General features: G+C 36.8%; 1 long non-coding RNA gene across 3 annotated transcripts in view; it reads right to left on the bottom strand.

Moving 5' to 3' along the window:
• The window catches only part of LOC141418101 (uncharacterized), a 56,784-nt gene extending 41,980 nt beyond the window's left edge, over positions 1-14,804 (bottom strand). For all 3 annotated transcript variants that reach the window (XR_012442744.1, XR_012442745.1, XR_012442746.1), the window contains exon 1: positions 14,630-14,804. This is a non-coding gene — a long non-coding RNA (uncharacterized lncRNA). The remainder of the gene's footprint in view (positions 1-14,629) is intronic.
• Positions 14,805-15,290: the final 486 nt, after the last annotated feature.

Here is a 15,290-nt window from a genome sequence, read left to right as displayed (position 1 = left end):
TAAGTATTTAATTTATCTTTCCAAAAGTCAAACTTTTTAATTATTTTCTGCTTCTTTTTGTTTATTTTGTTTTATTTATTTCAGCTCTCATCTTTGTTACCTATTTTCTTTCGTGTTTGTTGACCTTTTCTTACTTACATATATAATTAGCTATTTTTTCCACTTGTAGTCTTCTTCAATATTAAAAGAGTTAAATGGAACACATTTTTCTGGGCACAGACTTTATTGTATCACAGAGGTCGTGAGCCTAAAGTTTTCTCTTTTCAATGACGTATGGTATTTTTGCAATTTTCCGTTGGCCTCCTCTTTGATCTACAGATAATCTGGGGGCCTATGTCTTAATTTCTAATGAACTAAGAAGCTTTAGTCACTTGTTATTATTTTGCCTGATTTTATTGGATTCTGGTCAGAGAGCTATCATGTGATATATCATTTTTTAATTTGGGTAGTTTCTATGTAACCTAGAAAAAATTATTATATTTCTCTAGTGTTTCATGGACAGAGAAAAATATGCACTTGAGGGATGGATACATACAAGTATATTAAATATTGTTTATTTTAATTGAATACCTACAAATCCTTAATGATTTGTGCCCAAGATGGGAAGAAAGAGGTTTAATTTCCTGTTCTTGATTTTAATAAAATTCTTTTTGCGTTTTAATAGCTTTTACTTCATGTATTTATCCACTATTTAGTTTGGCACACTCAGTTTTATGATTGTTCATCTTTTTTCATAAATTGTGAATTTTCTTATTAAATACTCCTCAATTTCATCTTCAGTTCTTTTAATTTTAAGCTCTACCTTGCCTGACCTTGCTTTATTCTTATTTGTTTCCTTTCCATTCCTTTGTTTGAAATGCTTCTTTAAATACCAAATAACTTCATATGCTTTAACACAACCTGATATTGTACCCTTCACATTTAAGATTATGACTAACGTGCTTTATTTTACCTCTTTCTGTACTTGAGTTTGCTATTTATTTTATGCTGTAGTTTGTGCACTTGTTTCTTTTGGTTGACTTTATTGATTACTACAAATTGTTTTTTCTCTTGTTAATTTTTCCTGCACACTGTTGACTCTGCTCCGGCTTCCCCATCTGCTGTTGTTCACACACTGGAGCTCCTGGACTCCTTCTTCCAAGGGTTTGTTTTTCCCTCATGTTTTCAGTATCTTAATACTTTTCTAGTTATTGCAATTTTTACAGTTGTTAGTCCAGATTGTTCTGTAAGCAATCATGTTGTTCTTCCATTTGTTGAGTTATTTGGGAAACTACATACTCTTAAAATCCAAAACTGCTTGGTTTTTCTCTTTCTGTGTGACAATGGCATATTTTAATTTCTTTAAATTCTCACCCCTCCCCTTTAAATTAATGTTACTGTCTGGATTGTCCAAAATCTATTTGCTAATGTCTGTGCTCTGCCTGATCTCCCTTGATTGACCTGCTGGCACACAGATGCACTGCTGCTTATCCTTGTTGACCCTTGGGGCTTGGATTCAGGTGCTGCAGTTCCCTAAGTGATAGCCTCCTAAATAGTGACTTGGGCTCTACAGACTGCAGCTTGAGAAGCAGGCAGGTCCTGAGGCACTTGGTAGACTCTTGCTATCACAGCTTCTGTACAGAGAGAAGTCAAATCATTTCCTTATTGGCATCATGCAAGCAATGGAAGATCAAGAACACTGGAAAGGAGGAAGGGAAAATGTGGCCTTTCCTTAAAATACACACAGACCTTAGAAGGTCATTGTTTTCTGTTTCTCATCCTAGGGTCCCCAATAGGCTCCAGACACTTGTCCTGCCACTGAAAGAAGCCCTTCATAAATCCAAATTTCAAAAAGAAAGTAATTCTAAACTTCCTCTTTGGACCAAGGAGCTGTGGGGACTGAGAGGGAGATTATGATCCTTCCTCTCTCCTATCAAAAGTCATCAGGCTTATTGAATGAAATAAAGTGTGACATATTACAAGGAAACACCTATCACGCCATGTGTGTACACTGAGCTGACTGACTTCCCCTACTGACCTGGTGATGGCCACACCCCAGTTCTGAAGCATGATTTCCCGTATTTATAAGTATTGCCTGAATATTTCACAAGTTCTGATAACATCAAACACTTTGTAGCAGAATCTTTACAAGTTATTTCTTTATTAAATTTGACAATTTTATTTAAGGTGAAAATAGAGTATCCTTATGAGTTGCAAAGGACATCTGAAGTTTAGCGAGCAAAATCTGTTTCCTAGTGTTTCATAAAGAGTTGAATTTCCTTATTAGCATTCACACAGTTTATAGTAAGGTGAAAGAAGTGATTGTTGGACTTTTAATTTGAAGCACCCTCTCTATATCTAAGAACAGGCCCCTTACACATTGTTAACTTGGTAATTATTGTTATCATATGCCTTACTTTTTTTCTTGATTTTCCTTCTTTAGTCAACATTTATTATCATAAGAATGGGAATATTCATCTGGTTTTTGTGCCTCAGACATCTAAATTGTACATCACTGTCAGATCAATCTGAAATCATGTTTCATTAATTTCTCCACAAAATATACCCACTTAACTTCAAGTCACGGTAATTTTCAAAACTATATGAAGAAGACCTGCTTTGGGAGAATCTCTGAGTTTGTGGAAGTCCATGTCTGAACATAGGGAACACCATATCATCCTTGATGTAAGTGTCATGAGAGGAAGAGAAAGAAATGATCCCCATGTTTCTCTGTGTAACACCAACTAAGCCTTTCCAGAGATTCCTTGTGCAGAGTTTGTCTATGGCCAAGTTGTGAGTAAGAGGAAGAGCTTCTATGCTCGACCTGTTAGTACACATTTGTCCCCTTCTTCATCCATGTTTCAATGACATAAAAAACATTCGTCTGCCATGTCTTTGCTTTAGTTCAATGCTGTTGTAGTGTGTCCATATTTGCAGCAGAAATGGCCAGCCAACAACCAGCTCTTCCCCTCTACATTGCCTCCTGTGCAATAGTCAGGTATGCCCATGCAAGGTGACTGAGCTCCAGCCAGTGGAGGGGGAGCACAGTGAAATGCTTCTCCATGGGCAGACTCTTACTAACCCTCACAACTGGATCGTCCATGCCTTTCCTTTTCCTTTAGACATAGAAGGTGTTGGGATCCCTGAATCACCACTTACAGAAAGTTAATTTATGAGAAAACCCACTTATATAAAATATAAATGCTTGAGGATTTGTCTTTAATAATACACTAGATATAAGAGTGTAGACACAGTCTGTAAGGTAGTAGATAAGAATAGATGAATATTAGAGTTTCCAAGGTGATGCTTTACTCCTCCACTAGTCCTCAACCACCTCTTGTCTCACAAAATTTACCAATCCCTATTTCTGTAATTTGTACCCTAGTAAAAGATAATAAGTAATGAAATAAATTATTTATATAAAAATAGGTATAAGACTATCTCTGAGCTGTACTTACAGAATTCTTTCCAGGATTTAGTATGATTTATTTCTCCTACCAAATTCTAAATTAATTCATTGATTTTCAATGACAAAAGTTCAGAATGCTAAGAGAGAAAAATCAGGCATAAGGGATTTTCTCTACCCAACTTATTTTAAATGATATCAGATCTTACTCATAGATCTCACTGAATTCCACTGGTTTTCTATTCTGTTTAATGAGTCTTTCTCATTTTTCAAAATCCTGAGCATGTCTGATTCATCCTTCAATGGTTTTTTTGGGGGAGGAAAGGGGACACAGACTGTCATTGGGAAGGATGAAAGTGTTTTATTCTACTCCAAAGGAATAAATTATGGGTTGTACCAATGTCCAGTTACAACTCCATTACTTTGTTGGAGGCACATGTGATGGGCAAGTGATCCTCTGTGTTTTGATGATTTTAGGAAAAGCTTTGAATAACAAAAGGCCATAGCACTTTGTCAGACACTACAAGAAGTCTATACAATTTCCGATTTTCTTTGTTGCAGTGTAGGAATTTGTTTTCCTTAAAAGTAAATGCAGATTTTTTTAATATAATTTCCTTTTAGTCACAATTTGTATTTTTTTCATGAGACACAGAAAAATAAATTTTATAACATATGTCAGAATGGTGGTTCAGGCCTTTAAAGCAAATTTCTCCAAGGATATACCAGAACTGGTAATTTGTTAATATTCCATAAAGTCTTTATTCTAATTAAAATAGATTTACTTATTTGAAATTATTGTCATTTTCAATAAGAAGCATATGCTCATGGTTCAAAGTGTAACAGGCAAGACTTCGGATAAACTCTCTCAGGTTGCTGTTTGTCTCTGACTTTGATAAACTAATGCTTTTAATACAGAAGATAATTTTTGTTTAATCAAAGTATGTCTTTCCTTTAAGACTTCTTGTTTTGACTCACTAAAGGTTTTAAAGAGAAATGTTGACCTACACTAGGATAAATATATATCATTTTCCTTTCTCACAGGCAGCAAGATGTCATGTGAGTAAATTATTGCCAAGGAGATGTAGTGTTGGTGCTTTGAAGATAACTGCCTTAAAGGAGCTAACTTGTCTATAAGGTTTTCCACCCTTCATTCTTTTATTTCTTCCCTCTGCCTGGGGTTCAGGCATGCAGAATGTTCTGGCAATCCCTCCAGATCTTGAGATAACCTTCAGAATGGAAATTATTCACTAAATATAGCACACCAGACAGGAAAAATGAATCTAACTAAACTCCTGAGGATTTTGTGAGGAAAACACATCATCCCTGTGTACCTCGCTCTAACTTCTATAATGTGGCATCATAAATCCTTCATCTCCACATCATTCCTGTATATCTTGTTCTAACTTCATGACCTAGGATCATAAAGCCTTTGTCTCCATTGTCTGTGAAAGTTCCCTTACACTGAGTCATTCCCACACTCTGAGAAAATCATTTTAATTAAAAAAGAAAACAAAGACCACTGAAAAATCCCAGAAACTGTGTCTTGGGGTAAATGAAGCCAATCCCCTTGGAAGAGCTTTGGGACTTTCTCGTGTCCAGCTCTCTTACTGGGCACAGTCTCTGCCCCACTGGTCCAGAGCTGGCAGCAGGAACAGCAGCCTGCTTCCGGGATGATGCAAAGCAGTGAGTGGGTGCTGATCTCTGGAACTTCCTGGCTTGCTTCTCCCAGCTTAGGATCTTTTTACCCTGTTAGCCAGCTGGTGTGGGGGCGTTCTGGTCCCCAGTATTTCCTTCCTCCCTATACCTCATGAGTGGAAATTGTACAGGAAGGGAGGCCTCCATCTCTTAGCTGCATCCTTCTGGAATTTAGCCTCTTCAGTACATGGCCAACATAGGTGAGTTGAGAAATGCTAGTGGTCTTCCCCCTCTTGGGCATAACTCCATCCTTGATGGGGAACTGGGAGGACAGAAGGTCCTATTCTTCAACCACAGTCATCAGTGTGGAACTTGACCTTCTGTAAGGCTTTAATTGTGTTTAGCAATTCATTTATTTCTACATAGTTTTTATTGACTTCAGTAATTTATATTCCCTAAGCATTTTATTGTGTACAAAGCAAGGTTCACTTTGCTTTCATTCCTGTAATTTTGCCTCTATTTGTATGAGTTCTGTCTTCTACTTCTTTGTATTGATGGCTTACCTTTCATTTCCCTCTGTCACCCTTATGGTGTCTCTTCAGATAGAGACTGACGCGATTGGTTAATTTTCAAATCATGGTAAGACGTTTGATCTAAAATTTGTTCCACTATTTATTTCTCTCATCAGTGTATTCTTGCTTTTTTTTTCATTTCTCTGGTTTTCATATATTGTGCTTACATAAATCGTGTGATGACACACTATTCATTCGTTTCTCACTTGTGACAGAGAAAAGTTTCTTCTGAGTAAACGATTTACATGTGATTTATGTGCAGGAGGCATCGAAGTCATGTTTTGGCCTAGAAGGAATTTTCCTCATAAACTAGTTGTGGGGGTCCTTTTGGCTTTTGCTGTCTCACTAATGAAATTCAAGAGCTGTGGGATTTTAAACAGTGCAGACTGTCTCTTTTTTTTTTACTGGTTCATTCTGACCCTGAACTTTCTCTTCAGTGACTTTTCCTGGTGATTCTTCAACTCTTTCACAACTCAGAACAAAACCCATTCTGGAAACTCTCCTGTGGTCAGTCTTTATGCTCTCTTCCTGCAGACACAATTAGCTTTTCCCTTAGGATATGGTCCCCATCACGAAGAAATGTGCCTTCTGGGTTTCTCTCTTCCATCTACTCTGCCCCAAATCAATCATTGCTGTTTTTAGTAACCATTAAATCTGTTTTTTTCTTTGTAATTTTTTAGCATTCTCCTAATTTTATCAAATTGTCATTTCTAAGTTTCTCATTCTTCATTGTATAGGAAGGAAAACACTACTGCCTTCAAACAGAAACTTATTAAGGGCTTTGAATTTATTTTAATGGATACATAAAAACATAAAAGTTGGACATGTTGGTGGGTGTCCTGTAAGGTTTGATGCATGTATACATGCTGTAATGTTTAAATCAAGCTCCACCACCCCCCTCTCCCCAGCTTCTGGTAACCACCATTCTATCTCAGCTTTTTCAAAGATTACACCTTTGAGTAAAGTCATGAAGTACTTATTTTCTGTGCCTGACTTATTTAATTTAACATAATGACCTCCAGTTCCATCGATGTTGCTACAGATGACAGGATTTCATTCTTTTTATAGCTGAGTAGTATTCCATTGTATACACTTACCACATTTTCTTTATTCACTCATCAGTTGATAGGCACATAGGTCATTTTCATTTGTTGAATAGTACTGAAACTAATACAGCAGTATAGATAAAATTTTAACATTGTTTCCTTTGGATATGTACCTAGTAGCAGGATTGCTGGATGACTTGATGGTTCTATTTTTAAGTTTTTGAGAAACCTCCAGTTTTTGAGAAACAATGTTGTACTAATTATAGTCCCACCAACAGGGTGCAGGGTTCGCTTTATCCACATCCTCACCTGCACTGCTGCCTTTTCCTTTTCATAAAAGCCATTCGGACTGGGATGAGGCAACTGATTCACATTTCTTTGCTGATTGGCAGTGTTGAGGGGTTTTCATATCTATGTTGGCCATTTATAGGTCTTCTTTTGAGAAATGGCCAAATGCATTTTTAATTGGGTTATCTGGTTTTTTGCTATTGAGTTTTTGAGGTTTCTTATATTTTCTGAACCTAAATGTCTTATCAGATGTCAAACTCTCCATTTCCAATCTACCGGCTGTGGCCTTTGACATGTAGAACGTCTTAGTTTGAGATAACCACATGTGTCTATTTTTGCTTTTGTTTCCTGTGCTTTGGAATCTTCTCCAAAAAAAGTCCTTCTCATCCTGATGTCCTGAAGTATTTTTCCTGTTTTCCACTGAGTTTTTTTTTTGTTGGTGGTGGTGGCCCTGGGGTTTGAACTCAGGTCCTCACACTTGCTAGCCAGGTGTTCTACCACTTGAGCCACTCCGTCCTGCCTTATTTTCACTGTTTTCCTTTACTACTTTTGTAAAGTAGTACAAAAGTAAGTCTTTAATCCACTTTGAGTTTTTCTTGATAGCCAGTGAGAATGAGTCTAGCTTCATTCTTCTGTACATGGATATCCAATTTTCCCAACACCAATGTGTATCCTTGGTGCCTTCATCCCAAATCAGTTGCCTGTAGATGTGTGGGTTTACTTCTAGGTTCTCCACTTTGTTCTGTTGGTCTATGTGTCTTTTTTATACCTATAACAAGCCATCTTTAACATCACAGCTTTGTGATGTTTTTGAAATCAGGTGCTTCTTCTTTTCTACTTTTTGTGCGAGATGGCTTTGGCTATTTGTGCTTCCATATAAATTTTAGAATCGTTTTCTATTTCTGTGAAGAATGCCACTGGCATTTTGACAGGGAATGCATTGAATCTGTAAATCACTTTTGGTAGTATGGACATTTTAACAATATAGATACTTCTAATCCATGAACACAGGATTTCTTTCCACTTTTCTGTAACCTATGCAATTTCTTTCAGAAATGTTGGATCATTTTTTCTCTCTTTTTTCTTTATTTTTGTATGATTTTATTAGCATATAATAGTTGTACAGGAGGATGTATTGTGATGTCTACACATGTGCTTACAACATATCTTAGATTTACCCCCTCTATCATTCTCCCTCTCTCCCCCTCCCCACTTCTTAGAACAATTTCAGCAAATTTCATTTATAGAGGCTGTTTTCAACTCTTTGGTTAATTTTTTCCAGGTATTTTATTTTACACAGCATTTTAAAATGACATTGTTGTCTTGGTTTGTATTTTTATGCATTCCTGTTGGTATACAGAAATGCTACTGATTTTTATACATTGATTTTGTGTCCTGCAACTTTGATGACTTCATTTAGTTCTAATAGTTTTTTTGGTGGAATGCTAAGAGCTTTCTGTACGTAAGATCATGTCATCTGCAAACAGTAACAATTTGACTTTTCTTTTCCAGTTTGAGCACCCATTTTTCCTCTTGCTTAATTACTCTGGCTAGGACTTCCAGCACTATGTTGCATGCTAGTGGTGAAAGTGTACATCTTGTCTTAGTCAAGATCTCAGAGAGAAGGCTTTCAGCTTTTCCCCACTCAGAATAATATTAGCCATTGCCTTATTATAAATGTCTTTTATTATGTCGAAGTATATCCATTAAGTGCCTAATGTGTTTAGTGTTTTTTATCATGAAAGGGCATTTAATTTTATCAACTGCCTTTTCTACATTGAGATGAAAATGGCTTTTTCCTACATTCTGATGAGGCACCATGTCACATTTGTTGATTTGGTTATGTTGACTCATCCTTGCATCCCTGGGCTGAGTCCCATGTGAGCAAGGTAAATAATCTTTCTACATGCTGCTGGATTCAGTTTGCTAGTATGTCATTCAGGATGTTTGCATCTATGTGCATCAGGTGTATTAGCCTGTGTGTTTCATTTTTTGTTGTATCCTTATCTGGTTTGGAGATCATGGTAAAACTGACCAGGTAGAGTGCTAGTGGAAGAATTCTTTCCTCTTCCATTTTTTAGGGTAGCTTAAAGAAAGCTGGTATCAGTTCTTCTGTGAATGTTTGGTAAAAACTCAGCAGTAAAGCCAGGTGGTCCTGGGCTTTTCTTTGATGGGAGGCTTCTCATTACTTGTTACTTGTCTATGGAGGTTTTCTCTTTCTCCATAATTCAGTCTTGCTAATGCTTATGTGTCTAGGATTGTCTATTTCCACTAAGGTATCAGATTGTTGGCATAGAGCTGCTCACAATTACCCTTGCAGAGCTGCTCTGCAATTACCCTTTGTATTTCTGTGGTATCAGTTGCAATGTTTCCCTTTTCATCTCTGATTTTATTTACTTTAGCCTTCTCTCTCCTTGTCTTTGTCTAGTTAAGCTTTAGTCTATTTTGTATATCTTTCAAAGAACTGTACCTTGTTTATTGATCTTTTGTATTTTGGGAGATAACCTCCTTTTCATTTATTTCTGCTCTGGTCTTTATTGTTTCTGTCCTTCTATAATTTGGGGATTGGCTTGTTCTTGTTCTAGTTCCTTACAATGTAATAATGGAATGTTTATTTAATATCTTTCCACTTATTTGGTGTGGACACTAATTGCTCTAAACCTCCTTCTTGGTAACTTTGGTTGTTTTTCCATTTTTATCCACTTCTAGAAATCTTTATATTTTTATGTTTATTTATATTTCCTTCTTGACTTCTTCCTTGAGCCATTGGTTGTTTGAGGCTAAGATGTTTAATTTCTATGTATTTGTACAGTTTCCAACATTTTTCTAGTTAATTTTTCCTAGCTTTATCACATTATGGTCAGGATTTCAAGATTTTAAAATTTGCTGAGGCTTGTCTTGGGGAACATACTATGCACGTCCCAGTGGGTTTAAGTGGAATTTATCTGTGCTGATCCTGCTTTGATTTTCTGTCTCAATCTGTCATGGCTGAAAGTGGGATGTTAAAGTCCCCAGCTATTGCTGTATTGGAGTCTATCTCTTTAAAGTTCATTAATATTTGCTTTATATATTGGGTACTCGATGGTGGGTGTATATACACTTAGAATTGTAGTTTGTTTTGCTTCATCAAGCTCTTTCTCAGTACATAATGACTTTCCTTATTTCTTTTGGCTGCTTTTGGCTTAAAGTCTATTTTATCTGTTATAATATGGCCTCCATTTGACTGAAACATCTTTTATTCTTTTTAATCCATGCCCTGTCAGATGTTGGTGTGTGTCCTTAGGGGTGAAATAAGTTTGTTGGAAGGAACAGATAGTTATTTTTTTATATATTCAATAACTTTCTTTTGATTGGAGAATTTAATCCATTTACATTCAAAGTAATCGCTGATAGATAAGGTCTTACCACAGTCATTATGCAAATTGTTGCATTTTCTCATAGTTCCTTTCATTCCTCCTCCCTTATAGTCTTCCTTTCTGGTTAGATGAGTTGCTCTAGCCTTGTGTTTTGATTCCTTTGTTATTATTTTCAGTTCGTCTGTTACAGATTTTTGCTCTGGTTACTATGAGACTGACAAAAACTTGTTTTAATTAGAAGGTGCTACTTTGAAGTGATAGTAACTTAGAATGACAGCAAATAATGTAAGAACAAAAACAAAGACAAGGATGAGAGAAAATGCACTATTACAAAAACTTGCATTTCATTCCTCTCTATATTTTGAGTTTTTGATATCTCATTTTTGTATGTTTGAATATTGCCTATTGCTTAAAATATTAAAGCAGTGATTATTTTTGTACTTTTTTTTAGTTTAGTCACCATGTTAAGGGTATGGAAGGTGTATGAACCACACTTGCAATATCAGAGCATGCTTAGCTCATTTGAATCATTACTCTTAATGGTGAGTTTTATACCTACCCATGTTTTCTGCTAATTCATTAGTGTCTCTTCTTTCATTTGTTTTGGTTTTTTTCTTTTTTTGATGGAACTGGGGTTTGAACTCGAGGTCTCATGCTGGCTAGGCTGGCACTCTACCACTTAAGTCATACCACCAGCCCCAATGTCTCTTTCTTTTAGCTTAAAGAACTCCTTCAGCACTTCTTGTAGGACAGGTCTGGTGGAGACACAGTCTCTCCTCTTCTGCTTGTCTGTTTGTTTTTATCCCTCTGTCATTCCTAAAGGATAGATTTACTGGTCACAATATTCTTGGTTTGCAGGCTTTATCCTTCCTTGCTGTGAAATCTAGCATTACTCATCATCACTCTGGATGGTTTCTGCTAAGTTCCCTGCCATGAGGCAGCCCTTGTGTGATATGTCTATCGTTTTTTTTTTTTTTTCAGCAGGCAGTGTCTTTCCTTTATCCTTCACCTCTGAAATCTTAATTATGAGATGTCTGGGCTTGAGTGAGTTAAATCTGGTGACTTTTGACTTCCTGTACCAAGATATTCATATTCTTCTCTAGATTTGGGAAGTTTTCTGTTATTTCTTTGAATAAACTTTCTATTCTTTTGTTACCTCAAGTTCTCCTTGAACCCCAATAACCCAAATATTCACTCTTTTAACACTGTCTCTGGCTGGAAGCATTGCTCAAGCAGTAGAGCACCTGCCTAGCAAGGGAGAAGCCCTGAGTTCAAGTCACAGTAACAGAAAAAAAAGTCTCAAAGTTGTGATCAGACTTCATTCCTCACCATTCTTGTTGCTTTTTCTCCTCCAACTACAGTTTCAAATAGTTCATCTAGAGCCAGCTAGTTCTATCTTTTACTTTCTGTTATTGATGCTTTATCCCACTTTCTCTTTTCAGAGAGTCACTTTTCAGCTCAGTAATTTGTTTCATTTTAAAAATTTTTTCCACCTCTGCACAGTGTTAAAATATTTTATGTGTTTTTTTGCTCAAAAATAGCTATTTTAAATTGCGTGTGTGTGTGTGTGTGTGTGTGTGTGTGTGTGTGTGTGGTATTGGTGTTTGAACTAAAGGCTTTGCACTTGTAAGGCAGCTACACCTCCAGCCTTAAATTCTCTTTTTTTTCGGTTGGGGGGAATGTTGGGATTGGAGTTTGAACCCAGGACTTCACACTTGCAAAACTGGTGCTCTATCTCTTGAGCCACACCTGCAGTTCATTTTTGCTTTGGTTATTTTGGAGATGAGGGGTCTCATGAACAATTTACCCAGGCTACACTTGAACCTCAGTCCTCCCATTCTCAGCCTCCCAAGTAGCTGGGATTACAGGCTTAGCCACTGGTGCCCAGCTCCCCAGCCCTTTCCTATGAGAGCTCTTCCATTCTGGTCAGTTTCTGGCCTCTTATCTTTAATGGTAGATGAGGTTATAGTTTCCTAGATCTTTAATACTTTCTGTGTCTGTCATCTTCTGGGCATGGAAGAGTGAAGTATTTTTTCTAGTCTTCCTAACCTGACAGTCTTCTCTAAACAAGATTCCACTTTATCTATAGAAAAATTCAGACTGCACAGGCAGCAGATTCTTTCCCATCCCCGCCCAACCACTTCCTCTCCACTACCCTGTGCTCATATATTTAGTAATTCATGTCAAAGTGGTTGAAAGGATTGTTCTGCTGAAGCAAACTTGTGGTGTTTTAATTAAAGTGATAGATAATAATGCCTGGGTATTTTTTCATTTATATACCAACAGAATGACAAAGAATGTTTTGCACACTGTTGAGAGTTGGAGATATAAGCTCAGCTTGTTTTTAATATTTATTAAATTGAGTTTGTCTGTCTGTCTATGTCTTTCACTCTCCTTCCATTCTCCTTTGAAGATTCTCTGGGGGAGAGCCTACTAGCTCAGAGTAACTACTGTAAATCTCCTGGATAGTATCTTTAATTGGTATAACTCTTTTCATACCACCTAATGTGTCCACACTAGTAGAGAATCTAGATATCACCAGTGCCCACATACTTGTGTATATGTGTGTATACATATGTGTGTGTGTGTCTGTGTGTGTGTGTATATATACATATACACAATATATAGGTATGTACTAAGGAATACAAATAGAAGAGTAGAAAGAACAGAGCCTATATGATTCAAGTTATGTGACATTCTAGAAAAAAAGTAAAATGATCAGTAATTACCAGAGATTTCAGGGGGAGGGTTGATGGGTGAGCTTAGGGTATTTTTAGGGTGGTAAAATTGTTTTATATGATACTAAAATGGCAGATACATGGCCCTATGCATTTGTGAAAACTCTTTAGACTTTATGACATCAGGAGTAAATCTTATGATTTACATCTTATGATGCAAATTAAGGACAAATATTTAGGAGGCTGGAGGATTCCAAGAAAAAAATAAAGACTATGACAAGAGACTGTAGCTGCCTATGCATAATACAGCCTCACTAAGAAGAGGGGGAAGGGAATGCTGACCCATAAACTTGGGAATCAGTAGAGAATGTAAGATTAGAGGCAAAACAAATCCTACATGAGTACTATGCTCTGGTTGCTGAAATTTTCTGTGGGGTTTGGTAAATAAGTCTCTTAGTACCATGCACGCACACTGGAATTGAAGAATTTAGCGAAGGTTCGGAAGAGGACGGAGCAGGTTTCTTGCTGCTGGCATGGGGAGGAAACACAAACAAGGGGAGGAAGGACACATGTAGTGGGTTACAGTCAGGGACATGGGAATGTGTGTAGCCATGTTCAGCTTGACATGGACACAAATGTTACACCTACAAATATTAATAGATACATGTATTTACAAGGATTCATGAGTACACATGTTACCTTGATGTAACCTCTGGAAGCAAAATCATCTCAGTATCAAAAACTCCATTCTAGCCCAAATCTGGATTTCTAATTCCATTCTCTAATCAGGTAGACCTGAATCCTTGGAGAAATTGCTGATTCTAACACTGAGATAGGAAATATATAAGATGAGCCTCAAGAATCTTGTAGCCAGAAAATAAGAAAGTGCTTAAAATCAAAATGTAACCTCCTGTAGAAAAATGGCATAATTGCGTTGCCAAGGGCATACTTCTTGCTCAGAAGAAAGACATTTGATAGTCATTTAACATACACCTGTGTTCCCTATTCCATGGTATCCCATTTCTAAATGTAGGAAAATTTATATCTCTGAGCAAAACCAAAATTACTGCAGAACCCTGCAGTGGTGAGCTGTGTTAGGGAGTTTCATTAAAAGCTTTAATATCTTCCTGCATTTCATTAACATTTTCTCCTCAAGCTCATGTAATTTTTACCTTCAATACTCCCTCTATTTTCTCAATTACTCTGGGAAGAAGACCAACTCCTTTTCTGTTGCCCTCATGCTGCCGAAACAGAGAAGGTATAAGCTCTGGGTTCTCAAGATTTTGTACTTGTCACTTACAACTATTTCTAGAATTTAGTACAGTTGGTATGTAATAAAATTCTCAGAATAGAGAAAGGCAGAGGATAGAATGTGTTCCTGGAGGACAGATCAAAGGTTTTCATAAAAGAGAAAATGAGAAATGTTATGTAATAAAGCTTAGTGGTAGCATGTCACATGATAGAAAGAATAGGACAAAATAGTGATGCAGATTTTAGCACCAATGAAGAACACTTTTCCTATCCATCACCTCATCAAATATGATCGACTTAAAGAATTTTTTTGAATCTAGTTATGTATATTATAGACATGTCTATATGTCTATTGATAAAACAAATTCCTTCAGAAATGAAGCATGTACTTAGAGAAAAGAAAGTTAGAGGGACATACCATTGCTGAACATCAGGGCTCATCCGAGGAGTGACAAGGAATTAGTCTCTCTCAATATAAGAATTCTAACCCATCACATCATCACTGCATGGAGGTAAGTACAGAGATGACTGAGCAAAACCCATGGACCTTAGCACAAGGTCAGAAGCAGCACCCAAAAATTCAGCCTGATATGAGCCAGTCTGGCAAATGAGGAACAGGAAGCCAGAGCAAATGTGGGCGTCAGAGACTTCTCACTCCAGGAGACCAGTAGGGCCACCTAGCTGCACAGTGCAATATGACAGTCAAGGGGCTGTTGTCCAGTACCTCTAACAGTAAGTAAAGTTCCTCCAGTTTTACCAGCCATTCAAAGAACAGTTGACAGTATTCCCAGAAACCTTAATTTTATCTCTGGCATCTGTTGTAGAATTACTATTCGTTTTATAGTTCCAGCTACTGCTCAATTCTTTGTGAGAAGAATTGGTGTAACTTGACAATGGATATTGTTCACATTGATACACAAAGTCTTTGGAAATCCATTAGAAAGACTTAAATACTTAATTAACAGTGAAAAACTCTTCAAGATATTGATCTCTCCCTAAATTCTCTTTATAATGACCCTCGAATAATTAAATTCTGTACAAGTGATTAAATTATTACTAACCAGGAGAAGCAATTTAGA

The sequence above is a fragment of the Castor canadensis genome, chromosome 16 (genome assembly GCF_047511655.1).
Source record: "Castor canadensis chromosome 16, mCasCan1.hap1v2, whole genome shotgun sequence".
In the NCBI taxonomy this organism is placed as follows: domain Eukaryota; kingdom Metazoa; phylum Chordata; class Mammalia; order Rodentia; family Castoridae; genus Castor; species Castor canadensis.
This window is presented reverse-complemented; position numbering and strand designations above follow the sequence as displayed.